Here is a 27984-nt window from a genome sequence, read left to right on the forward strand (position 1 = left end):
CCACTAGGCCACAAGGCCAGCCCTGAGAAAGGTTCTCTCTTGGTGCATTTTCTCTGACTGATGTTTTCCTAGCTGTCTTCCAGGTACTGCTTGCTCTCCTGGCTGTGTGATTGCTTTCAGCAGCTTCTGTAGGCAGGCTCTGGCTATGTGCCTGTCTCAGGGTCTCCAGAAGGTGACTGAGAGGCAGGCTTTCATGGCATGCCCCGTGGGGCAGGGTTAGGGCCAAATCTGGACTCCTGTCACTCCTCACTTCCTTCTCTTCACCTTTCTTAGCCTCACACCTTCTTCAATTTTTAAAGGCTGTTTTCCATAGCGACTTTTTGTTTCTTGGTTGTGGTTTCATATTCCCAGGTGGTTCCTCCTCGCACAGTTTAGAATCAGTGATTGGTTTATTTCTTAGAATGGGGCATCTATAAGCTGTTGTAGCTTTATGTTCTTCGCTGGGTACTTCACTAGGAACTACTTGGTAAGTTATTATTTTTGCTGAATATATTCCATCCAAAAATGTCTGCCCAGAAACCTACCATATTTCTCATTTGATGGCACATCATACTTGTGCATGATAGAGGCAGGTAAATGCCAAGTCTTGTACCCAATGTTAACATAGCCTGGGAGGACATGTGCCAGTTAAAACACGTCACCATCTAGGCACCAAGGAAGGTAAGTAGAATCAGAGGTCAGGGGGTTAGAAATAAGTGTGTACATTGTAACCTCCCACACTTTGTCTCTTCAGATTTCCAAATTCAGCTAGTACTACTCTGTGCCCATAAGGCTGTTGCAGGCTGCTTTATTACAACGAATTCCAAAGTCAAACACAGAAACCAGATTTGGCACGCATAAAACCATAAAAAGCACAAAACTCCGTAGAACTAGAATTCTGAACTACATCATAAAGGAGCCATTTTTTGGTAGTTGTGCTGGATCACTTTCTCCATTTGTAGTAATGTAATGCAGAGTTTTCCCCACAGTAGGAAGTGCCTGTCTTGTCAACATCTGTATCTGCTATTCCAACATAGCAATAGCTGTTTTATTCTCTAGCATTGTAATATTATCAGCCTTAGAGGAATTTTGTGGGCTAGCTGCATGGGACACACCAAAGTTGGGTTACTGACACGATCTAAAAAACGAAGGTCTGGGGCCGGGCCAGTGGCCTAACAGTTAAGTTCTCGCACTCCACTTTGGTGACCTGGGATTCATGGGTTCAGATCCCGGGCATGGACCTACACACTGCTCATCAAGCTATGCTGTGGAGGTGTCCCACATACAAAATAGAGGAAGATTGGCACAGATGTTAGATCAGCAACAACCTTCTTCAAGCAAAATGAAGAAGATGGGCAACAGATATTAGCCCAGGGCCAATCTTCCTCACCAAAAAAAAAAACAAAAACCCTGAAGATCTGTCCTTATGCCCTGGGACAAGGACAGACACTTTGTATGGTTAAGGTCCACATGATGACACAAAATTATTAACTGTTTGCAAATTCAATTTATTTGCAATTGTATTAAAATTATTGTTCTTAAAGGAGTGAACTTCATTGTTAACATTTCTGACATAAACAGTTTCATCTTCTGACCAGGACTGATGCCAATTTTGGATTTTTTCTGAATGAAGATTTCAGACATACCTTGGTTTTCACGTCACAAAGTTGGAGCTTTGGTATGCCAGCTGTGCTGTAAGTTGGTTTTAAACTACATAAAAAGTATGTAACATTTTTTGTAAAGGTAAAAGAAAGTAACAAGAATAGAGAATGATATTTACTGTGTATTTTTGTTGTCTTTTGGGTGGCTCCTGATTCGTGAGGTAGTTTGTTAAAGAAACCTATTTTTATTTATTTTTACATGTTTTTATTATTTTTGTTTTGAAATAGCGGTAGACTCACATGCAGTTGTAACAATTGCTACAAAGAGAACCTGTGTACTTTTCACCCAGTTTCCCACAATGACAACCTGTTGTAAAACTATAGTGCAATATCGCCAGCAGGATGTTTACGTTGATAGAGTCAAGATACAGAATGTCTCCATCACACGACTCCCCCTGTACCGACACCCCTCATGTTCTCCGTTCTGTACTTTTGTCATTTCAAGAATGTTACATAATTGGAATCATGCAGTATTTAACTTATGGAGCTTGACTTTTTCTTTCATTCGGCATAATTCGATAAAGATTCATCCAAGTTGCTGCATGAATCAATAGTTTGTTCTTTATATTGCTGACTAGTATTCCATGGTATGGATGTGCCACAGTTTAACCATTCACCCATTGAAGGGCATCTGTTTTATTTCCAGTTTTGGGCTATTAAGAATGAAGCTTCTATAAATATTTGGGCATATATTTCTGTGTGAACATAAGTTTTCATTTCTCTGTCATAAATGTCTAGGAGCGCAATTCCAAGTTTCTATGGTAGTGGCATATTTAGTTTTTAAAGAAATTACCAAACCGTTTCCACAGTGTTTGTACCATTTTACTTGTAACTTATCATATTACTGTAGGAACAGGAGAGAGGTGTTTCTGGCGACTTAGTAACTGATGGTTCCATGAAGGTGGGAGACCCAAAAGGAGACACAGGCTTGGTGAGGTTAAAATCATGAGTTTTGTTTTGAACATGATGAGTTTGAGGTGCCTGAGGTGGAAAACAAGTGGAGATGGCCAGCTAGCATTTGGATAAATACTGCTTACAAGACACGGATTGGAGATATGTGGCCTGGAAGTCATATTTGAAGCCATGAGAGGACACAAGAGAATAGAGGACCAAAGAAAAATCCTGAAAAATAGGACAAGTGAGGAAGATACTGGGAAAGAGACTGTGAGGTGAATTTTAGGATTCAGAATTAAGGAAATACAGCACTTGCTGATTCCACGCAGCCAAAACAGACCACAGTTTTAGAAAATGCTACAGGTAGATCACTTTGGTGCATTCAGTTTTGGCGTATTAGAGGAAAAAGAAGCCATGTTTAAAAATGAATGTGGCCAAGAAAGTGTAGACAGTGCTCTGGTCTTTGGTCCAAGGGGAAATCCATTCTGGGGAGGCAAAAATGGCTGCTTCCAGCGGCGGAGGACTTTCTTCCTGAATGCTCGGAACAGATGGAGAGGCAAGCTAAAGGGTTTTCCTCAGAGTGGGTGAGAATCAACAAAAACTGGTTGCTTGTATATGAGCTACTAGTCTCTTCATCTTCATGATTTGATTCTTTAAAATTTTACCAAAGGCATTCACAGTACCTCAAAAAGAGGGTTTTTTGAAAATCCTCTATTTGAAAATTTTCTTTCAAATAGAATGTTAAATTCAGGTGTTAATAATATTGAGTGATCATATTAAATAATAAAGAAATGATAATTTACTGATCAGAAGCTAAAGAACTAATATTGGACAACTGTTGAAATACCTCACTTAAAATTGCTCACAACTCACTTTATCCAGAATCTCTAAACGCCATAAAAATGACATACCTCAGCTTTTAATAACTTTCTATAATTTTTAAATACTCCCTTTATTTACATTGAATGATATTTACTATTTTGGCTCTTGTTTGCTCAAATTATCCATAAAACATTTGATAAAATAATCTTTATGCTTTGAATATAATGGTATCCCCTTAATTCTGAAAAGATTCTATGGGTTTTTACGGAAAGTCTTATAAAATGAATGACGAGATGATTGCTTGATTAGCACATGGATGGTAATGCCTAGAAAAATGGGGCCATAAAGAAACCCATTAAAATACATTGGACAGTGGGATCTAGAAAACAAATGAGTTATAACAGCAAAAGAGTGGTATCTAATTAACCCTAGAAAACAAGAGAAAGACTGGATTTTTTTTTATTTCCACAGAAATAAACTGAAATACTACTTGCTTTTAAACCCATCAGGAAACTTGTCCCTTAGCTGCTTGGTTGATAATAAGCCAAAGTCTATCCAAATCTTGGTACTTACAAGGCTTTTATAGCAAATGAGAAAAGAATAAAGTTAATGCCCCTTAACAGGAATTTCATTTGCACCAGTTTCATTCAGAGTATGACAAATCCATTCAATGCACTCAATCTTTACACAAAAATGATTTAAAATGGACGATTACATGGGTACAGTAATTGAACTTTCCCCCTCGGCTATGAGAAAATCATGTCTTTAGTAATAAAGACTCTTTAAAACAACTGAATTTCAATACAAGGATGACCTCAGAGGCTGAGGGTTAATTTCTCGTTTAATTTCTCCATTTTCTCTCCCTTAGACTTATCATTTGGAGTCTCTCTCATCCAGTTTCTTTAATTTCTTTCCCTTGATGTTCTCTAACTCTACTACTTTTCCATTGGAAGATGGGCGTGTCCTTTCCACCCTAGAGGACTCATGACTATACTTCTAAGTAGGTTAACTTTGACACATAAATTGTGTCCATGTGTGTGCCATATGCATTGGATGCTGAAATATGTCGTGAGGAGTTCTCCTTTATTGTTAAAAATGTGCGGTTTCTGACTCTACTCTTTGATCTTTATAGAGTCATATGGTCTTTCTGACCTTGGATAAGGTAAGAGATATTGGTCAGTTGAGAATGTGCAAATGCCGTTGAAAAATAATACACAGATGAAGTAACATTGTCCTCACCACCGAAACCATCTACATCTCCATTCCTTTGGATGCACCAAGCAAGAGATCCGAACTGTTACTAAAAAGAATTGAACATCAAACACATTGCTTGTGAGACCAAAATATTCTTCCCACTGTTGGAATTATCCTCCAGCAGATTATCCATGTACACTTTAAATATATATTTTCTTAAATATATATAATATAAAATATATCTAATATTTTAAATATATATTTAATAAAACAAAGAGTACATACTTTAATAAAGTATTAAATATATATATTTAATACTATATTTATATGAGGGGTGTGGAGACACAACCAAACCACTGTCATTTAGTGAATTTAAAATCCTAAAATGTCCTTCCCTGAACAGGCAAATAGAACTCAGTCCAACCTGTTGAAATTTCTTTGTTTAGTTAAAATTTTAAGGTATTCCATTTCAAGAAACTAGGAAGCCCAATCAAAACTTTTTTTGAGGTTTTATCTAATTCTAAATTTTATTTTATTTTAGTGATAGCTTCTGTAGTTTTTAGTACTGAAAACTGCAAAATAAACTTAAAAAATTGCGAAAACTAAGCAGCTTTACTTAAACATCAAATATTAAAAAGTCAGCTTGTTTAACTAACTGTAACTTGGCCAAACATGCTGAAGGGCATCCAACTTAGAGTATTTTATGTCTTATTTTTCTATACGATGAATGGATAACAATTCTATCTTTTCCATTCAATGAAATGGGATATTTACATGACTTAATTTACTCTATTCTATGTGCTTTGGCCTGTCCATATTTATCTCTAAATACCATCTCAACAGTTAGGCAGTTTGAAAACAAATCATAAGATATTCTTGTAAATAAAATTACATAAATATTATTTGAATTTGAGAGTCATTTTACTAGTAGGAATATATTATAAGAAATTTCTTAATTTCTAAAGCATAAAATAAGCTTATTAGATAGAGGAAAAAAGTTGTTATGAATGTATTTTCCTCTTCATTTAAAATTGTTTCTCAAAGCTGCAAGATAGTGGAAGGGCCAAGTACCCATTAGTATGTTTATTTAGTGACATTTTTTTCAAAGCACAATAAGTAAACTATTTTAGGAATGTGATTCCATGAATTACTGGTCTCAGGTCAAAAATAGATGCCATGCATTTTTACATAAGCTCGTTACATAATCATCCATCAATAATGTATCCTTCATCTTTCCTCTATGTCTCCATGAGTTTTGAGAATGAATACACTGTGCACACAAATTTTGAGATTCACACAGATATTGTGATTGCCTGGCAGTGTTAAAACACACAAATTGTGTTATTTCCATCACATAATAACCAACATCTTTTACACTTTGGTAAATAAGGGAGCTAATGGGTTGAAAGCATTTTGCAATCAGAAGCTGGTTATGTAACTTTAAGAAATTATTTTTAATATTATTGTGACCTATTAGTTCTAAATGACTTAGAAACAATTTGGACTTTAAGCATGTGGTCTAAGAGGGCTCAAGTGACAACGTCCTTTAAAGAACTCAACATAGTCAACTAACATCAGAAACCAATAATTCTAGGAATACCTGCTGTAATGTTCCAAGTGTGTTTCTAAGGCAAACATCCTTGAGAACACGCACATTGGCATGGCTATCAATCCATGGTCTCCAACTTTGGTTAGAGTGAGAATACTCTACTGTAACCTGTCTTTGGTTCTCCGTTGGAATGGGACTACTCATCGGTTTTAGGAGAGAGTGGCTCAGCAGTAAACCACTGCCCACAGGCTAATAATGCATCTGTGAAAGCTATTTCAGAAAGTGACAGCAGGAAGCCAAGTGGAAAGAACCAGATATTCCGAGAAAGTTTCAGATAGGTTCAACTATCCTGCCCACAAGCTGAGAGGCTTATAAACCATGCAAGGGGGAGCAATCAAGAGGAATGGTAGAATTTCCCATCACTGAAAATCTGCCAAGGAATTCTACCTGACTTTTACAGTTTCCATATCTCATCTCCAGATCAAATTTTATTAACTGCCAACCCAACTTCCAGAATCCTCCTGTTGGAAAAAAAAAAGTAATATTATGGACACTCTCAAGCAATTGATTTGTGATTCTACCAATTCAGCAAAAGACATATGTTCAATTTTATCAGATTACGCGATTCTTTTAAGCCCTGATTTCTGTATACATTCTACATCTCTAAATTCCTTAAACTCAAAAGAATGTCCTTATAAATAAATTAAGTTCAGAGGTTACTTCGTAATATTGCAGCTGCTCTGCACAATATAGTTCATATGTGACATTCTTCATTTTTTTCTTTCCCCACTGGAAAAATAATAGCCCACAATTTGCCTTGAACTGTAAATCTGTTCTTTGGGCCATATGAGGCTCTTTCTGAAACTTTAATTGTAAAAATGGAAAGGGAAGATTGGGAGATAAAAATTTCTAGTAAGTCACTGGTTCCAAAGCATGAGTTAGATATTCTCACAAATAATCATCTAATATCCTATAAAAGAAAGGAAAAAAACCAAATGGGTATGACACAGTTGTTCATGGTCTGTGTTAGGTATGGTGTGGAAAAAATGTTTTTTAATCATCAGCCATAGTTTCTTCCAGTATGTCAGAATGGGGAAAATTGGCCAGAAATTTTTAATAAACATTTACTTATGCCAATCTCTTTCTCATATCACATAAATAGAATGTAAGATCTCATTGTAATATGCTAATATTCTAGGATATTGTCATGAAGGCTGGCTGGCCAAGTACCTTCTGTTGTCATTAAAATTATAACAAAACAAACCTGGCATTCATCATGCTGTGATGTCCTTTCTTTTAAATTGTGAAACCAGAATTAATAGGTTTTGAATATTGGCTATTTCTCGTCAGTAAATTATTCAAAGATCTATGTACCTCTTTCCCAGAGGCTTTCTATTAAAAGAAAGAAATAAGTGTAAAATCTGTAGAATCTCTCTGTTAGGAGATTGTATAAGCTTCTACTATATGTTTTTATTAGAGAACAATGAAAAATACAGTCTCTTGATGCCTTCTTAAGTTACGAGTTTCAGATGTCCTCTTTGTACTTACCTCAAATTAGATAAGAGAATTGTGAATGGATGGCTCCTGTGACTGGTCAACATGGTGATTAATGGCGTTAAATGAGGTCAGACATCCCTTCCCAGCATACGTCTTCTAAAGCAGTCATCTGGCTTCTCCATAAAGCTGAGCTGTGAGTTGGGGGCAAATCCCTGTGTGTATCCCTCCGACTGAGTGAGCATGCCAGTTTTATGGTGGGGGGGGGGTGGGCAAGGGACAATTCTCCTGAGCCCAGGAGAGAAAGTGGGGACAACACCTAAAGTTACTAGAACCACCTTGTAAAGGCCCCTTTTAACCACTGAAATGAGTCCCTTGGTATCCTAAGTGTCTTTCTCAAAGAAGATCCCAGTCAATTGGCGAGGAAGATTCCTAGTTTTGCCAAATCCTAAAATAGTGGACTTACGAATTTATTTAAAGTCTTATATTATTAGTCATAGCTTTAATGATTAAAATTATTATAATGAACTATTGATTGGCTAAATAGATAAAGAATATTCTAATACTGAAACAGAGAACATCTCTTTTTTTGCTTTTATCTCAGAAAGTAGCATTCACTCACTCTGGATATGACCAAATGTCAAACACCATTATCATCTTTGGGCCTTAGATATTAGAAGGGCAAAATATTGATACTTGGGATTTATAAGAAGTATGATTAGGTCACAGAAAATTATTTGAAGAATAAAATTCCTTCTAAAATCTGCATTTATAAGTAATTTGTAATCCTATTTCTAGCCAGTTTCATTCAAGTATAACTGTGCTCACTTGTTACAACCTGGCACTTTTAAACTAGGTGGTTTTATTTTATTTCTATCAACAATTATGATTCACATTTGCATTCATAGTGAAATTCATTCTAGTGGAATTCATTAATTTATGTAGGATATTCTCAAGTCTTCAGGCAAGAACTTAACAATTATTTCATTTCCTACTTTTAAGAATGAAATTCGTGTGCAGTTAATAATGTAATTAGTACAGAGTCTGAAAGATGTCAGAAATTACTGTAGTTCTTTGAAAGATAGGAAGTTATTTCTTTTAAAGAACGGGTCAGTACATGGTAAGAAATAAAATACGGGGCTGGCCCCGTGGCCGAGTGGTTAAGTTCGCGCGCTCCGCTGCAGGCGGCCCAGTGTATCATTAGTTCGAATCCTGGGCGCGGACATGGCACTGCTCATCAGACCACGCTGAGGCAGCGTCCCACATGCCACAACTAGAAGAACCCACAACGAAGAATACACAACTATGTACCGGGGGGCTTTGGGGAGAAAAAGGAAAAAATAAAATCTTTAAAAAAAAAAAAAAAAAGAAATAAAATACGCATTCAGTTTTAAATTCTACTAAAACCCACAAAGCCTGGAGCTTCCACGTTAATGATTTTATTTATTTGCCTAAATCATTTTTCCCTTTTTCCAATAATTCTTTTGGTACTTTATTTTTTAATTCACTGAATCATAGAAAATAACTCCACATCTGTAAGCATGAGGTGGTAATTTTAAAACTAGTTGAAGGGGAAATTTAAATTACTCGCTTTCTTTTGCACTTGTTCTTGTTCTTTGGAAAAGAAAGGCAATGAGGGGATCTTAAGGATCCTCCAGTCCAACTTACTGTAGAGATGTGCAAACTCGTGCCGAGAGAGATGAAGCAAATTACCCAAATAAAACAGACACTTAGAGAGCAGAGTGGACAATCGGGCCCTCCATGTGGAGAGCAGGGCCTGCATCCCAGCCAATGTCCGCATCTTTTCCCAAACTTAGTATTAACTTATTCTTGTGGCTCTTTAATATGAAAACAAACAAACCTGCAGGGCTTTTCTCTATATATAAATGCTAATCTAAAAAGGCCTCTATTAACAAAAGGCCTTCATTTGTCTTTTACTTTAAAAACTCTGAGTTAGAAAATTTAACAAATTTGTGTTTGGCGTACCCATGGCTCCCTGGTCTGGTTCCTTCTCCTTCCCCAGTAATGCCTTCCTGTCGTACTCTCTGAAATCTAAGGCTATCACTCAGAGGAACCTGAGGTGTGTCCCTCTCGAGAGCATCTGCAATTCTGAAGACGCAATCTTCTCTGAGGGAGGCTGCTACAATGATGGAATGTCAGATGGTCCTGTTTATAATTTCAGATGAAGAATCCTGCCTTGCTTCTTCCATTAGGCCACATATATTTATTCATATGCTTATTTACATTCCATCTGGTTTCCAAAAGGATTTGTGACCGTACCACACCCTACAGGAGGCCAGCATTTCTGCCCAGGTTGGGCAACTCTTCTGCATCATTTAGGGACTCTAAATATATCATTAATTCTGAGGCGCCTAGATGTTTTTAGTCATTAAGTACTACTAACAGCTGTGGGACTGTCCCTAAAGCATAAATACAGAGAAAGAGATGAACAAGTTATGAAAATCACAAGCCCAAAAAAAATGTGGTTAAAGAAAAACAACTACAAAGACACTGAGTAAGAAAAGTGGCTAAGTAACCAAATAGCCATATTTTTAAAAAATTCAATGTTTTCCTAATACAAAAATCAATTCAAAGCCATGTACTTAAAGTCTAATAAGCTCCTTTATACCAATAAGTACGAACATTTTGTTTCTCCAGTAAAATGTTAATGTAATGCAAATGATATTTCTCTATCTTAAATAAATGTACTCCTCTTGACTATAAATTAATAGAAATGGATCCAATTATAAGAGTTTAAAATACTGCCTCTTTTTTTAATCAACTTCTAAGTTATATAAATATTAAAATCTAGGAAAAAAAACAGAATACATTATTGGGTCAATATCTTAGCAGTAACACCTCAAATTAATTATTAACTTCCTACAATCAACTAATTTATTTTGATATATGAAAACATAAAGGGTTCCACGTAAATTATTGTTAATTACATCAATTTCATCTGTAATGCTGTATATTTTCAATTGAGTTTTAAATAGAGCTATTTATATGTGTACTATTACAAACATATTACATATTAGATTTTTTCTATAACTGTAGTCATGAAGGAGAAAAAAAATAATCAGAAGCCAAGTAGTAGAATAATAATGGTATAATTCAAAAGAGTGCTGGAACTGGCAAATAAGAGATAAGTTATTTGGAAATAATTCCACCTTCCCTTTGGCCAGTGTTCTGTCACAAAGAGCCATCGACCCTAATGTTCTCATGAATTGCCTGCAACAGCGCTTCTCAGACTCGAATATGCATAATAAATGATCTGGGGATCTTGCTAAAATGGAGATTCTGATAGTGTAGGACTGAGATGGGATGCCTGAGTCTGGATTTGTAACAATCTACAGATGCCAACCACTGACATGCAATCACAAATTGTGTCTCAAATGTGGTTCCTTGTCCACCTGCAACAGATCCACTAGACAGCTTGTTTAAAAAAGTTCGGAATCCCAGAGATCATTCCAGACCAAGCGAATCTAAATTCCAAGGTTAGAGCCCATTTTTCAGCAAGCCCTCCATGTGAAAGTCTGCACAGCAAAGTCTGAGGAACACTGCTCCATAAAGAATTGCACAATTTGGGGCCGGTCCTGTGGCCGAGTGGTTAAGTTCCTGCTCTCAGCTTTGGCGGCCCAGGGCTCGGATCCTGGATGTGGACGTGGCACCACTCGTTAGGCCATGTTGAGGCGTCATCCCACATGCCACAACTAGAAGGACCCACAACTAAAATATACAACTATGTACTGGGGAGATTTGGGGAGAAAACAGCAGGAGAAAAAAAATTGGCAACAGTTGTTAGCTCAGGTGCCAATCTTAAAAAAAAAAAAAGAATTGCGCAATTTGCAGGAATATGTGTATTCAACCCGAAATGTTAGATTTGAAAGCCAAGAGCAGATTTTCACAAACTAATTAAATGAGCACAAAGCTGTCAAAAAGAGAAATTATACAAACAATTACTGCCCCCAAAAAGTAATTCTAGACCATGAACTTTTTAAGATAACTCTGGTCTGCGTGATGATACAGACTTTGGCTCCTAGACGAGCAGCCCTGAAACTTCAGGACGCGTAGGAAACTCCTGGAGGTCCCAGTAAAGCCCACCCTGGAGTCTCTGATTAAGTGGATCTGGGTTGGGGTCCAAGAATTCGTACTTCTAAGTTCCCAAGCGATGCTGATGCTGCCACATGACCGCACTTTGGCCCAGATTATTGCATGCTCTTGATGACTCACTAATCTAGAATGTTGAGGTCCTGTTGTATCCATTTATTCAATCCAATATTGCTTATAAATGGCTACATTTATTGAACACCAATTGTTTGCCCGTATGCTGAGATAGCCCACAGGCTAAAGAAAAAAGCATAAAACATAGGCTCTGTTTTCTAGGATTTTGCAGTCCTAGCAGATGGATCAATCTAACACATAAAACCACACATGATTCTTCACAGAAGCACACAGCAAAGTGTTCAGAATGAATGAATTGGGGGCCAGCCCCGTGGCCAAGTGGTTAAGGTCCTGTGAATGGCTTTGGTGGCCCAGGGTTTCGCTGGTTCAGATCCTGGGCGCTGACATGGCACTGCTGGTCAGGCCACGCTGAGGCGATGTCCCACATGCCACAACTACAGGGACCCACAACTAGGATGTACAACTATGTACTGGGGGGATTTGGGGGGAAAATGCAGAAGAAAAAAAAAAAGAGAGAAGATGGGCAACAGTTGTTAGCTCAGGGGCCAATCTTTAAAAAAAAAAATGAATGAATTCCATCCACCTTAGGAATTCAGAGAATTCAGTGTGGCCTGGCTCAGCTGGTAGTGGTTTAATGAACAATATGGCACTAAATGTGAGCCTGTTTTCAGTGACAGGAACTTGAAAGAACATGAGTTCAATATTTGCAGATGCCTTGGCTTTTTCTAAAGAGGCAATTATGTCTCTTACAACTAATGATTGCTTTGTTCCTTTCTTTCCAATCCTTATATTTTTAATTCATCTTATCATTATTTTCTATTCCTCATGCGACTTAAAAAACAATGTACTCTATCACATGCTTCTAAGACAGGCTTGCTGCAGGGCGTGACCTGAGGGTGTCCTTCCATATCCTATTCACAGGGGCTTCCAAGGGAATGCCTCCCCTTGAAGAGGTGCTCCGGGGCAGCCATGCACTTAGAATCTGATAGGAGAGGTGTCGAAATTGTGCAATGCACAGCTTTTTTCAAAAATAAGTAAATACATAAATGTAGATCTATTGTGTCTTGTATGTTTACGTTTAAAGACGCACTGAGAACAGTCTTATGGTCACTGTCCCCAAGCTGTTTATCATGCTTAGCCCCACAAGACTGACCCCCTAGTCTTCCTGCCTTTTGTATCTTTCCAGAATTTTTATATGCCTATTCAAGCAGATGTGAATATGTAATGCTATTTTAGATCTTTTTAAAAAAATGTTTTCAGGAGCTGGCCCCATGGCCGAGTGGTTAAGTTCGCGCGCTCCGCTGCAGGCGGCCCAGTGTTTCGTTGGTTCGAATCCTGGGTGCGGACATGGCACTGCTCATCAGACCACGCTGAGGCAGCGTCCCACATGCCACAACTAGAAGAACCCACAACGAAGAATATACAACTATGTACCGGGGGGCTTTGGGGAGAAAAAGGAAAAAAAAAATAAAAATCTTTAAAAAAAAAATGTTTTCATAAAATACACATTACCTGTACCTTGTTTGATTCACCTGAAATATGTATACATATCTTAGAGATTTTTCCATACAGTACTCAGTCTTTTCTTATTCATTCAAACTTTCTACTCTATAGATTCACCACTCTATAGATTCATCATAATTTATTTCACCAGCCTCCTATTAATGGACATTGAGGTTATGTACAACGTTTCGCTATTATAAGAAAGACCACAATGAATGGCCCTGTTCATGTGTCACGTAGCAAGAATTTAAACTGTGTAATAAATCATAAGAACTTAATTACTGGTTCAAAGAGAATTATGCATTTGTGATTTTGATAGTATTGCCAAATTGCCTTCCCTCGGGGTTAGACATATTTGCAGACCCAAGGCAGTGATGGGAATATCCCTTTTCTCAAAATCTCATCATCAGGGCTTATACCTCACTTGGAATTTTGCCAATCTCCTAGTGAAAAACAGTGTTTCAGAGAACTTTGAATTTCCATTTCTCGTGTTATCCACGGGGATTGGCATCTTTCCTTATATATAAGTTTATTTGTAGTCCACTTTCCATAAACTCTGCATTCGTTTCCTTTCCTCAGTTCTCTTTAGGGTTCTTGGTCTTTTTCTTATCATTTGTTTTGTCATTTTTAGAAAACTTTATTTATTAGGGAGATTACCTTTTTGTTCCCCTGAAATATGAATCCAAATACTTTTTCAGTTGTTGGGTTGTTTTAACTTTGGATAAGAAGAGTTTTCTTTCTTTCTTCTTCTTCTTTTTTTTTTTTTTTTGCTGAAGAAAACTTACACTGAGCTAACATCTACTGGCAATCCTCCTTTTTTTTTGCTTAAGGAAGGTTAGAACTGAGCTAACATCTGTGCCAATCCTTTTCTATTTATTTGTATGTGGGACACCTCCACATCACAGCTGGTGAGTAGCATAGGCTGGCACCCCAGATCTGAGCCACTTGGCCATGGGGCTGGGCCCTGAAGAGATTTCTTTCTTTTTTTTTTGAGGAAGCTTAGCCCTGAGCTAATGTCTGCTGCCAATCCTCCTCTTTTTGCTGAGGAAGACTGGCCCTGAGTTACCATCCATGCCCATATTCCTCTACTTTATATGTGGGACGCCTACCACAGCATGGCTTGCCAAGCAATGCCGTGTCTGCCCCCAGGACCCGAACCTGCAAACCCCAGGCTGCTGAAGCCGAATGTGTGAACTTAACTGCCGTGCCACCAGGCCGACCCCCGAAGAGATTTCTTTTTAACATAATAGGTTTTTAAATGTAATCAAGTTAATGAACTTCTAGATATGTCCACTGGATTTGGGATAATAATTAGAAAAGACCCATTTCAAATATATAAGGAAGCAATATAATTTTATAAATTATTCTCATGGTTGCATTTCTTATAATTAAGCCTTTTATCCATTAGGAATTTAATCTAGTGTACATTCTAAGATATGCATCACGTTTGTTTTTGTTTTCTCCACATCTTTCAATGTGTTTCACAACACACAATTAATAATAACCAGGCAGTTGAGAAGAAAAGACATACTCATGCATACCACAAGAAACAGCAAAAAATAGAAACAGACCCAGAGAATATAGATAATGGATTTAATATTCATGGAGCTTAAAATAGTCTTAACATGTCAAAAATGGATCACATGGCTACAAGCTGTCCTCATATAACTCACTTAAATGCCTTCCTGTATTATTGATAGTGAGGTCTCCTTCACCATTGCTGATCATGGTTCCTGCGCCATCTCTGGTTTTTCTTGGTCCATTTCACCAAGGATTTACAGTTTGAGTAGTTTCTGCAAGGAATCAACTTTTGGCATCACTGTTCTTCTCTGTGGTCTATTTTCTATTTTATTAATTGCTTCTTTTACTTTTCCTTTTCTTCACTGGTCCACCTTTCAAATTTTATTTGCTGCAATTTTTCTGATTTCTTAAAATGAGTGTTTACCTCATTGATTTTATGCCTTTTTAAAAAAATATGCGTTCATAATTTAAAGAAAACAAAAAACCACAAGCATGCCTAGCTGCAGTCACAGTTTTGAAATGGTCAGATTATTTTAAAATTATGTTCAATTTTAAATATTTTCCAAATTTAATTGTGACTTCTTCTTCTTCGAGCCATGGTTTATTTAGAAATATATATGTTCCAAATGTTTGGGAATTTTCTAGTTTTCTGATTTCTGGCTTAATTCCATTGTCTTCAAGAAGCTTGCTTTGTATTATTTTAATCCTTAGTAATAATTTGTAACTTGGTTTATGGCCCAGAATGTACTCTATTTTTGTAAATGTCTCATGTGTACTATAAAATCATACGTGTCTTGTAGACATTGGAAATAGTACTCTAGATACTTCTATTGGGTCTGCTTTGCTGATGTCTTGTATGTCTTTATCTTTTTCGACTGCTTATTTTATCAATTACTTTGAAATTCGTGTTACCAGCTCCTACTGTTACGTGGATCTGTCTCTGTCCTCCTTTAGTTCTTTGCTTTTCCATCATACGTTTTGAGGCTGTGCTATTAGAGAAATTCAAATGAGTAACTGTTACATCTTCCTGGTGAATGACACCTTTTATAATCAGGAAATGTCGCTCTTTATCTCTAGCGCCACTTCTTGCCTTAAAGTCTGCTTGGTCTGATTAATCTAGCTATATGGCCTTTCTTTGACAATGTTTCCACGATGCGTCTTTTCCCTTTGGGTAATCTTATGTAATCTTCATGTAATCTTTTGGTGAATCTCTTGTAAACAGCACAGCATAGGGGTGTGTGTGAACATGAGTTTTAACTCAGCCTGACAAGTTTTGGTCTGTTGATTGGAGTCCTTTTAGTTCAAAGTAATAACTAATGCATTTTTGTTTAGATTTACCATCATACTATTCACTTCCTATTTCTATGGTATTTTTTCCCTCTTAGATTAAATTTTTTATATTATTCTATTCCTCCATTAGCTTTTTAAATTGTACTATTTTTTGAAATTATTATAATGATTATCAGAGACACTATAATATGCCTTCTTACTTATCAATACTTAACATAAATTGGCACTTTCAAAACAATACAAAGACCTTATAACTTCCTCCATTTAACCCTTTTCCAAACTATATGCTCTTTTGATTCTAAATACATTTTGCATTCTAGAAGACCTTATTTTTTAACATTTTATGTAATTAATATTTATTTCATTTACCCAAATCTTCACCTTTTCCCCCTCACTCTTCCTGCAACCCTAAGCCTTCATTTGGGGTATTTTCCTTCTGCTAGAAAGATACCCTTTAGTGTTTCCTTTAGTGCAAACTTAAGGATGATAAAATATGTTAGGTTGTTTGTATAAAAATAATTATTATTTCTCCTCCATTTTTTGAAGGATCTTTTACTGAATACATAATTCTGGATTTGCAGTACTTTCTTTCAGAACCTCACATGTATTGTTTTCTTGGTTCTATTGTTTCCTCTTAGAAGCCAGTCATTCATTTTATCACTGTTCCTTGGAAAGAAATCTGTATTTTTTCTCTGGTTGCTTTTAAGGTGCCTCATCCATTGACTTCAGCTGTGTTACCATGATGTTATAAAGCTCTGTCTAAAATTACATAGTGCTGGTTGTTCGTATATTTCTTTAATTGGCAGCTTGATTTCTTTTGTCAGAAAATTACTAGGCTTTATTTCTTCAAATGTTGCTTCTTTCCTGTTCTTTCTCTTTGGTATTTTATTCTGAATATTTTCTTTAGATCTGTCTTGCAATTTTCTACTCCTCATTTTTCTGAATCTAATTTGCTTTTAACCCATCCCGTGAGTCCTTAATTTCAGTTATTATATTTTTCTTTTATTCTTTTCTTTTTTTGTTTTTTGAAGAAGTTTAGTCCTGAGCTAACTGCTGCCAATCCTCCTCTTTTTGCTGAGGAAGACTGGCTCTGAGCTAACATCCATGCCCATCTTCCTCTACTTTTATGTAGGACGCCTATCACGGCCTGGCTTGCCAAGCAGCGCCATCTCCACACCGGGGATCCGAAACGGTGAACCCGGGGGCTGTCGAAGCGGAACGAGCGCACTTAACCACTGCACCACTGGGCCAGCCCTAGTTATTATATTTTTCAATTTTAGAATTACCATTTGGTGCTCTTTTATAAATTCCAGGGTTTTTTTGTCAAGTCATTAATCTTGTCTTTTAATTCTCTGAAGATATTAAGACTATTTTAAGGTCCATGAATGTTAAATCCATTATCTACATTCTCTGGGTATGTTTCTATTTTTTGCTCTTTCTTGTGGTATGCCTGAGTGTGTCTTTCCTTCTCAACTGCCTGGTTATTATTAATTACACATTGTGAAACACATTGAAAAAAATGTAGAATAATTTATTATCTCCTTTGCTTCTTGGAGCAAATGAACAACTCGAGAAATCCGGAATCACATTTTGCAATTTCAGGGAGAGGCATGACATAAAGCTAGGTTGGTGTATTTCCAAATAACTCTTATTTCTTGGGTATAATCTTTGGGGTCCACAGTCAGAGCTGGGCGTTTACCAAAACTGACCCCCATTCTTGGGGACCCCTGAACTCCATTTCTGCACCCCAGCACTCCGTGGTGGGCACTGTCCTGCCTCTCTGTCTCCTGGATGGGTGTTCTGCTTATTGGAAGATGCTTCTAGCTGGAAAGTTGCCCCACATCCCGGCTCACCTCAAGGGTCCCTTATTATCTCAGATCTTGCACCATAATTTTTCACTGCATTGTTAGATCTCTGGTAACTCCAGTCTGACTTGTAAGCTTTGTCCAGCTTTTACTGGACCTTTTATTAAAAGAGCTGGCCTGCATATCCGAGCCCACCATTGCTGTAAGTAGAACTCCCTTCTCTACTCATTTGAGATGACATATTTTTAATATACGACATTGCTGTATAAATTTAACCCAATTTTTAGATTTTCCTTTATGTTCTATAAGTTTTTCTGTCATACATGTGGCAATAACTTACTGTTTTACTTATTAAGGTTTTATAATATGTTCTGATACCTGTTAGGATGGCTCCCTTAATTTCCCTATTATTTTTGAATCAGTCCTCATTATTGTAGTTTTTTTTTGTTTTTGTTTTATTTCTCTCCCCATGAACTTTAGAACAAGGTTAACTAATTCTGGCTAAAAATCTATCGTTATTTGGGGAAGGGAGAGGAGATAATCTTAAATTTACACATTGAATTAACACAAAATGTCTCTGTAACGTAGGATCTTTTTATCTGAGAACATTGTTGTTCAACTGATGTGTTCATATTTTTTCGGTCCTTCAGTAGTTTTCTTCATAAAGAGACTGACACTTTTGTCATGCTATTCTTATGTAGTTTACCTTTCTAATGTTATTAGGAAATGAATATTATCCCATTATTATTGGGTGTTTACATAAATAAAATTGATTTAGTCAGTATGTTAGTTATACGTTATAATACTGGATTTGTGTTGTAGTATAGTTGTCAGCAGTAAAATTATCTTGGTTCTTGATTTAATTAAAAATCGTTCATTTTAAAATAGTTATAGATGCACAAGAAATTGCAAAGACAGTACAGAGAGGTCCCTGTACCTTTGCCTAGTTTTCCTTGGTGGTTACGTCTTACGTAATTACACTGCAATATGGAAACCAGGAGTCTGACATTGGTACAATGTGTATGTGTGGTTCTTTGTCATTTTATACCGTGGGTACTTTGTGTAACCACCACTACCATCAAAATACAGAGTGTTCCATCACCACAAATACCTCCCCTGTGTTATGGCTTTATGGTCATACCAACATACCATCTCCACCTTCCTGGACCCCAAACAAACACTAGTTTGCTCACCATCTGTATAATTTTGTCATTTTGAGAATGATACATAAATGGAAACATATGATATATGACCTTGTAAGATTGACGTTTTTCACTCAGCATGATTCCCTTGAACTCCATATGAGTTGTTATATGTATCCAAAGTGTATTCCTTTTTAAAAGGAATACATGGAATGAATTTACCAGTACTTTTTTTTAAGCATTCAGCTATTGTAGGACATTTTAGTTGTTTCCAGTCTTTGATTATTTCAAACAGAGATGCTGAAAGATCCATGTACAGGTTTCTGCGTGGACGGAGATTTTCATTTCTCTGGGACAAACGCCCAGGGGTGTGATTGATGTTTTGTACTCTAAGTATATGTTTAGCTTTGGAAAGACTTCCAAAAATATTTTCCAGAGTGACTGAATCAGTTTGAAGGAAGGGTAGAAGTACATTTCTTTATGTCCCTTTACCTTCCCCTGTTCATAATAGTCTTAAAAATTTCCTCTACGTACATTGAGAACCACATCAGACAGCGATGATTTTTGCTTCACTTGTCAAACGTGATTTTGAAAACAGAACAGGAGGAGGAAAGATCATTGTATTTACCATATTTTTGCTTGCTGTGTGCCGTCTTCTTGCCTGATGTCCCAACGTTCCTTCTTTTATCCCATCTTTCCTGTTTAGAAAATTTCCTTTAGCCATTCTTTTAGTGTCGTTATGCTGGTGAGAAAGTCTTAGTTTTCTTCATCTGAGGATGCCAAGATTTCCCTTCATTCCTGAAGGATATTTGCATTGGGTGTAGAGTTCTAGGTTGATGGTTCATTTCTTTCAGCACTTGAGAAATGTCGTATCACTTCCTTCTGGCCTCCAGGGCTTCTAATGAGAAACATACTTTCATTTTGATTCCATTTTCTCTTTAAAAGTTCTCCTTTTACTCTCACTACTTTCAAAATTTTTTCTCTGTCTTCAGTTTTCAGAAATTTAAATATGAAGTGTCATGGGATGGATTTCTTTGACAGTATCTTGTTTCAGTTTATTGATCTTTGACCAAATTTGGGAAATTTTTAGCCACTGTTTCTTTGAGCACTTTTTCAGTCCCACCTTCTTCCTCTTCTTCTGGTACTCCAATGAGGCGAATGCTAGATCTTTTGTTATAGTGCCACAGGTCCCTAAGGCTCAGTTCATTTTGGTTTTCAGTCTATTTTTCTCTCTCTTTTTCAGACTGGGTAATTTCTATTATTCTATCTTCAGGTTCACTGATTCTTTCCTCTGTTCTCTCCATTCTGGTGGTTGAGTCCATCCAATGAATTTTTTAACTTCAATTATTGTATTTTCCAGGTCTAAATTTTTTTTATATATATCTTCTATTTTGATGTTGAGACCTCCTATTTTTTCATTTGTCTCAAGTGTCCTTCACTGAAACAATCATATGTTCTGCTGTAACATCTTTATCAGACTACCATCTGTATCCTCTCCGTTTTGGCATCTGTTGATAGTCTTTCTTCATTCACATTGAATTTTTCCTGGTTCTTGATATGAATGATTTCTTATTGAATTCTAGATACTTTAAGTGATATCTTATGAGGCTCTGGATCTTACTTAAATATTTTGTTAGCAGGGCTTCTCATACAGCACTGGGAGAAGGGTGGGTCTGCTTTATTATTTCCAAATGAAGGTGGAGTCTTGTTTCCACACTTGGTCAGTGTGGAGAGACACTTGTTACTACTGGGTGGTAGTGGGAGTTCAGGCTCCCCGCTCGGCTGATGCTCCCTGGCTGCAACAGGCAGAGGTGCCACATTGCTGCTCCCATGTGGTTTCCACGATACCATGAGAGGCAGGAGTGTTTGCACCACTGGGCAGTGATAGACACCCTGACTGTCTCTACTCTGGCTGGAGTGGAACAGTTATTTTCTAAAAGTTTTCCTGTGTGTTGCCCCTTCCCTAGCCCGTTGCTAAGGAGAGCATGCTTTTTAGGGGGCTTTTCGTCTGCAACCATTGGTATTTCTGGATTGCCGACTTCTCCATCACATTCTCCAGGATACATGAGGGCATTCAAAGCCAGCTTTTTCCTCACTCCCAAGGTCCTTGGCCAGTCTTCCTTCTTCTCTCCACTTTTCAGAATCTTCTTCTATTTGTTTTTTCTGTAATGTCCATGGTTTTTAGCTGTGCTTAGCAAGGTGTGTAGAGAAACTGTGTCTACTCCATCTTTTCATCTTTCTTGACTTCTTGGGTTTACAGTTATATTAACTAAAATTTACATTTCCCAACTATTTAAATTTAAAATGCAATGGCATTTGGAAGGTTATGGTATAAAAAACAGTCTCCTAAATTTCAAAGGTAGTGGTAAAATCAATTAAGAAATTTTGTAGATCTAGACATTTTGTCGTAAAATGCTGATTTTTGGTGAACCAAGTTCTTTTTGCTGCTGTCAGTTTTACTCTCTTCTTTGCACCTGGGCATTGGAATATTCAGTTTTCACAATCCACGCCCGAGCTGGAAAGGAGAAGCAGGACAGCCAAGGACCTAATCCACAGCAGAGAGAGTCACGCCAGAAGAGAGAAGAAGGAGTTGAATGTCTATGCCCTCTCATCTGACTCCTCCCCTGGCGGTAGGAACACATTTTCATTTCCACGTGTCTTTAGGAGAAGGCAGTATATGTAATTTCAATTTATTTTGGTACATATTTATTGAAAATCTTTGTTGTGACAGCCATTTTGCTTGTTGTTTTGAGCTACAGATATGACAAGAGAATGGAGTTACTGATGTTCCTAAGTGAGCTCAGGGCCAGAGGTTTCCAGAGTAGCAAGTCACGTGCTGCAGGAGAGTGAGTGATGGAGCAGAGCTGCAGCTGTGCATGGAGCCTGGCCAAGGGAAGATGCAAAATACAGCAAGGAGAAAATAACACGTGGGCCTCATCCCTGAAAGGTAAGGTCCTTTATCCGAGCGGGGTGAATCCAGAAGAAAGGGAGAAGCATGTTCAAAGGCACGGACATAGCTTTAATTGTAAGGCAGATAAGGTGTTCTCTGCTGACTCTGTGCACTTTTCCTTCCAGGAACTACCTAAGCAACCCCATTTTCCATGACCTCATGCTGACAGATAGCACCTGCTAAGTGTTGGGCAGTCTTACAAATTTCATTCGTAGGCAGGAATAATTTGATATTTCTCATCTCAGTCATGGTTATAATTTGGAATCAGGTACACCTACTGAACATTGCTAATTTCAAGGCTAATAATAAAATTCCCAACGCTCTGGCACTTGAGGGTTAGCTAAAAATTGAATTACATTAAGAAGATTTAAGGCCTAGTCAGATACATCCTTTATCTGACTGTAACCACAATTAAATACTGAAAGCTCCAAAACTGAAAGAGGAAAATAAAGAAAAAAGGAAGGAGTGAAATGAGGGAGTGTGGAAGAGAGGAAAGGAGCAAGAATAAGAAAGAGGAAGGAAGGACATTGAATGCTGCCTCTCAAAGATGGATGGAAGTTAACTGGTCCATTGAGAGCTCTTACTGCACACCTACAACATGCCAGGTGCTCTGGGGACACAGTGTAGCTAAATGGACACAGCCATGCAGGGCTGGCTGTGCTGGCATGCAGCTTGTGCCATTGTGCCAGGTCTCACTCTCAGAAGGTCCCTGCTCTTCGTTTAATGCTCTGCTGTCGCCATCTTAAAGTTCATAATAATTTTACCTTTGAACTTGGGATTTTTAAGTGCAGTTTGATGGGGCAATGGACCACGCAGCTGAGCTAAGGAGATGCGCACAATATGCATGGGTCCTGCTTGCACATAAGATTTGCAAGTCCCCTCAGCACAGAATTGGGAGTTCAGCGAAATCCCAGTGTTGAGTAAGTTGGGCCACTAGCAGCCCCTGGAGGCCTGCTTTGCATTCAAATCAGAACTTACAAACACAGACAGAGGTAATGACAATCTAAGAATCACACATGGCCAAGGGGCCCTGTCATATCCTTTGGTAACAACTGTGTTACTTCCCCATATTAGCCACCACTTATGCTGACAACGATGCACAGAAAGAGAGGCAGCTGCCTTTCCCTCTCTCCTTCCTCATCAGTGAGTCCAACAAAGAGGGTGTTGGTAGAGCATGTGCATGTCCAAAGAGGACATAAAAGCCATCAAGTTTGTTTTGTGCAACATTTCCACTCTTCTGATAAGAACGAAATACACATGCATGTACGAGCTCTGAATTTTGTGATTTCCACGATTGTGAAATTATGGGTTAACCAGTGTCAAAGTTAAATGTCTTATACTTGCATCTACAACTGGCATTGCACAAAAGATGAATGGTAAAATTCATGCTAATAATTAAAATTTTTGTATTTAATTTCTCACAATGATATTAAATAGCAAATAAAAAAAGACAAGAAAAGGAAGGAAAAGCCTAATATTTTAGCACCTTTAATGGCACAATTTTCCTCATTTTGAATGAGAGGTTCTGCATTTTCCTTTTTCATGGAGCCATGCAAATTATGTAGCTGGCTCTGGTCTCAGGTCTAAATGGACCAAGAGTCTAATGAGGGAACATCACTGAGCTCAGTCAATGACCAAAGTCGTTAAATACTCTTGGGGCTTTGCTGAAGATTGTGATCTCCTTGCCTTATTACTGTGCTTTATTACCCATGGGGACAAGGAAGTAGGAGTCATTGTACATTTAATGGATGAAGACTAGAGTTGTTTAGAGCCATGTTTTCTCTTTTTACATTTTTTTATTGGGTGACAGTCACTGGTATATTCCAGTTTTATGATTTCCACGAGAAGCCATAAAAATAAAACTATTTAAATGTGAGCTCTTAATTTTTCAGTTGGGAGGCTGCAATCCAGGAGATGATAAACTAGTAAAAAGCAGAAAATTATTTATGAAAAAGATGTGGATTTAACATCTTCCAGTCTACATTATCTGGGAAAAATTGCTGGGTGGGGGAGCACAGGAGGGCCAAACAGCTCTGTTTGCCCTTGTGATGGTTGATTTCACGTGTCAACTGGACTGGGGTAAGGGATCCCCAGAGAGCTGATAAAACGTTATTTCCAGGTGAGAAATAATGTGCGGGTGTCTCCAGAGGAGATTAGTATTTGAATCGGTGGACAGAGTAGAAAAGAGCTCCTTCACCAATGCAGGTGGGCCTCATCCAATCATTTGAGGGCATGGATAGAACAAAAAGGCTGAGGAAGGTTAAATTAACTCTCTGCGTGAGGTGGGACATCCATCTCCTCCTTCCCTTGGACATCAGTGCTCCTGATTCCTGGGTCTTTGGACTTGGACAAGGACTTACACCCTTGGCTCCCCCAGTTCTCAGGCCTTCAGGTTTGGACTGGGCTACACCGCCAGCTTTCCTAGGTCAGCAGATCATGGGAGTTCTCAGCCTCTATAATCATGTGAGTCAATCCCTCATAATAAATCTGTTTCTATAGATCTCTCTATGTATCTTACTGGTTCTGTTTCTCTGGAGGACCCTGGCTATCAAAGCCCTCTTCTTCTACCTCTTGTCACTCATTGGTTGAAGGTGACACAGCTGCATAGAACTTCCTTGTGTGTCCTGGTGGCATGACCTGCCTCTTGAGCACCCGGTTGCTAGACCTTCAGCTGGCTTCTGCTGCGGCTGGCACATGGAGGAGGTGCAGAAACCCAAGCACCTCTGAAGGTTGAGACCCCAGGAGAGAGTAGGAAATTAGTTAACCATAGTGAGGGCATTTAGGGCAGGGGTGCAGGCAGTGGGCACACAAACTGACCCGTTGTGACCCCAAATGTAGATGGCCTGGAATTCTAAATTAGAGAGTGTGCTTTGTAACACTTTTGTAAATAAACAGTCTCAGAAGTATTCTAAGTATGAAAGGAGTATGCTTTTCAAGGTCAGTTCTGGGGAAATATCTAGTAATAGTGCAACATAATTAAAGAATAAAATTCTGGAATAACAACATTCTTTTTAGATGGATTAGAAGAAACTATAACAGTTGGGATATAAAATGATAGATCTAAACTAGAGTGTTGACTCCATGTTTTTCTTTTTAGTTCTTTATTTCAGTATTTTATTCTTGAGTTGTTTTCAGTATTTAAGCGAGTACCTATGTACATGTAAGATGCTTATTGTCTTTTACTAATTACAACCACCTGAGGTTCATCTGGATTCTATTCACATTTTTAATTTGTGCATAATCCCAATGCTTATTAAAACCCCTCTCTCTATAACTCATGGCTCATATAGTCAGATAATGAGATGTATGTAATTAAGTTGATTTTTACATTGTCACCACGAACCATTTGTGCCAACTCCAGGAAGAAGCATTCAGAACATGTAAGGGATAAAACCTGTACAATAATTTAATGGAAAAATAAATACTGCAGTCAACCTACTCTAGTGTTCAGCTCCTATCAGGCTCTCAGTTCATTGACACAAAGTTTGGGAATGGTATTTATAATCTCATTGGCACATGCATTGTTTGTAGTAGCACCAAGTGTGAGCCATTCATATATTTTACATTTCAGGACTCAAGTCTGGACAAACCAAATAGAACTGAAATTAATTTGATATGAAATAGCTGCAACTGTTTAAAAGCACAGTGTTCAAATTCTTCCAGTTCTTTAATTCTGGATGAATGTAACCATGTTTTGCTTTGTTTTGAATGTGGCAGAATGTATTAGTAGTCTGTTCAAAGGTGCTTTGAGGGTGTTCCCTTAATTCAGAAAATAATTACCACTTCTTCACACCCAATAAATCTAAGTTCCTCCAATCTTCTAGACTTCCAAGTGATAGTGACATTATCCATTTTTTACAAAAAATAATTTATTAAGGAGAGTAGATAAAATTGATTAAATTATAACACGTTTAAATTTGTGTCTCAAGGTGGCATTTTTATTCACAGCCTCCAGTAGCCGATTTTGGTTTTGATCAATAGAAATGCCGTGCTGCCTGCTCCCAGCCTTGTTTACATTGTGCTGTGGAAGGGATCGCTATCATTATCATTCCTATTATTAGGTTGGATGTTCAGTTTCTCCATCAGCGTTGTTTTGGATCCAGGGAGAAATACACTCTTTCAGCACTTAAATTCCCACATTCAGGTGAATATCCACTAGACACCAGCAAGAGTCTTTCACCAAATGAACGTTTGTTCCTTCCTGGCTTCCAAGTAAATTCAACATTTTCATATTACTTCCCCAATTTATTTTTAATCATATCTTTGATTTCACAATAATATTTTAAAATACTATTTTATATGATTTTTTGAAACTACCCAAACTGTGCATCCTTTTGCTGCCACCATAGCTGCTAAAAGAAGGACATTAAAGCAATTTTTGTTTGTTTTTATGTAAACAGTGGAGGACAAGGGTGACGTCAGCAGAGAGTAAAACACGTCCTTCCCTCTTCACACCTCTTTCCCCCCAAACCTCCCCCTCCCCCTGGATCATCAGGTATCAGGACTAAATTTCCACATTTGCTCTGAGATTCTCCCTCCAGAACAAAAGCTTTCACTGGCCCGCCATTTACTACGAGATCAAACTCAGATTCCTCACTCCAACATCAGGACCCTAGCAAGCCTTCCTAGAGTTGGTGTCCACTTGGCCCTGCTGTGAGTTTTCTGTTCTGACAGAAGTGATCTGCTCCTGACCCTCAGCCAAGCTTCTCAACTTGGCTTATGCTGATCCCACTGCCTGATATTCTTTTCCCCTAAACATGTCATTCCTACCCGCCTGTCTCTGTCAGTTCAGGCTACTATAACAACAGATATTTAGTTTTCACGGTTCCAGAGGCTGGAAGCTAGGATGCCAACACGGTCGGGTTCTGGTGGGGCTTTACAGACAGCTGCCTTCTCACTGGGTCTTCGTGCCACAGAAGGGGCAAGGGAGCTCTCTGGGGTCTCTTTTATGAGGACACTAATCCCATCATGAGGGGCTCCACCCTCATGACCTAATCACCTCCCAAAGACCCTACCCCTTAATACCATCACCTTAGGGGTTAGGATTTAACATATGAATTTTGAGGGGGCACAAACACTCAGACCACAGCACCACCCCTTCTGAGCCTTCTCTATGGGGTGCCAGCACACTTTTCAGAGTGGAAGGAATCCCTCTGAGACAGCAGGTGTACGTCCGAATTTCCTTTGTTACCGAAAGTTCGGTCGCTGCACTTGTCACCAATCCAAATAACAAGAACAAAGTTTCGGGTGAAAAAGAAAATCAGCTTTCATTTTCTTTACCAGGTAAAGGGTGAGCTCACAGCAGGCTAGTGCCTTGGGAACTGCTGGCTCCCTGTTACGAAGCTGATAGGGGTTTTAAAAGTTTGCTACTTGGTAGGGAGGGGGAACCTGTGACCTTGCTGGTTCAGTGTTTTTCCACCAGCCTGCATTTGGCCTTGTGAGGCTGCTTGTAGAGAAGGGGATGATGAGATAAGGGGATCTGCAGGAGAGTGTCCTTGGTTGCCTGCCTCGTGGTGGATGGCAGATTCTGATGCCAGGAAGCAGAGGAGTTGGAGTCTGGGAAGCTTCAGCTTCTTGACATTCTCTGGACATCAATTTCCCTGTAATAAACTTCAAGGATGGGTGATTAGCCAAAACTTTAGTGTGAGCCCAGCACCAGGCCACGAGGGCTTGAACAATTTGTAACTTGCATTTGCTTGCATAGCTCAGGGCATCGAAGGTTAAAGAAACAGATATTTCATAAGAGTGTAACTAAAGAAGGAGAGAACAGGGATGAGTGCTTTTGATTTTAAGCCCATATATGCCGAGTTCAATATAGGGGAACTGATCTCAGGGCCAGTATTAATTAAAAGCCTGTAACACCTTGACTTTATTAGAATTTGGAAGGTTATTCCGATTATTAGATTACAGTCTTTTTAAGAAAACATTTCAGTTTGCAGCAATTTTGTACCTACCTGGCCCCAAACCATTCCGGTCCATCTTCACTGGTGCCCAT

The 27984-nt window shown here is 38.2% G+C and overlaps 1 pseudogene; it reads right to left on the bottom strand.

Moving 5' to 3' along the window:
• Nucleotides 1-3: 3 nt before the first annotated feature.
• LOC106840718 (eukaryotic translation initiation factor 2A pseudogene) lies at nt 4-27984 on the bottom strand (annotated as a pseudogene).

Source organism: Equus asinus, chromosome 29 (genome assembly GCF_041296235.1).
Source record: "Equus asinus isolate D_3611 breed Donkey chromosome 29, EquAss-T2T_v2, whole genome shotgun sequence".
Classification (NCBI taxonomy): Eukaryota; Metazoa; Chordata; class Mammalia; order Perissodactyla; family Equidae; genus Equus; species Equus asinus.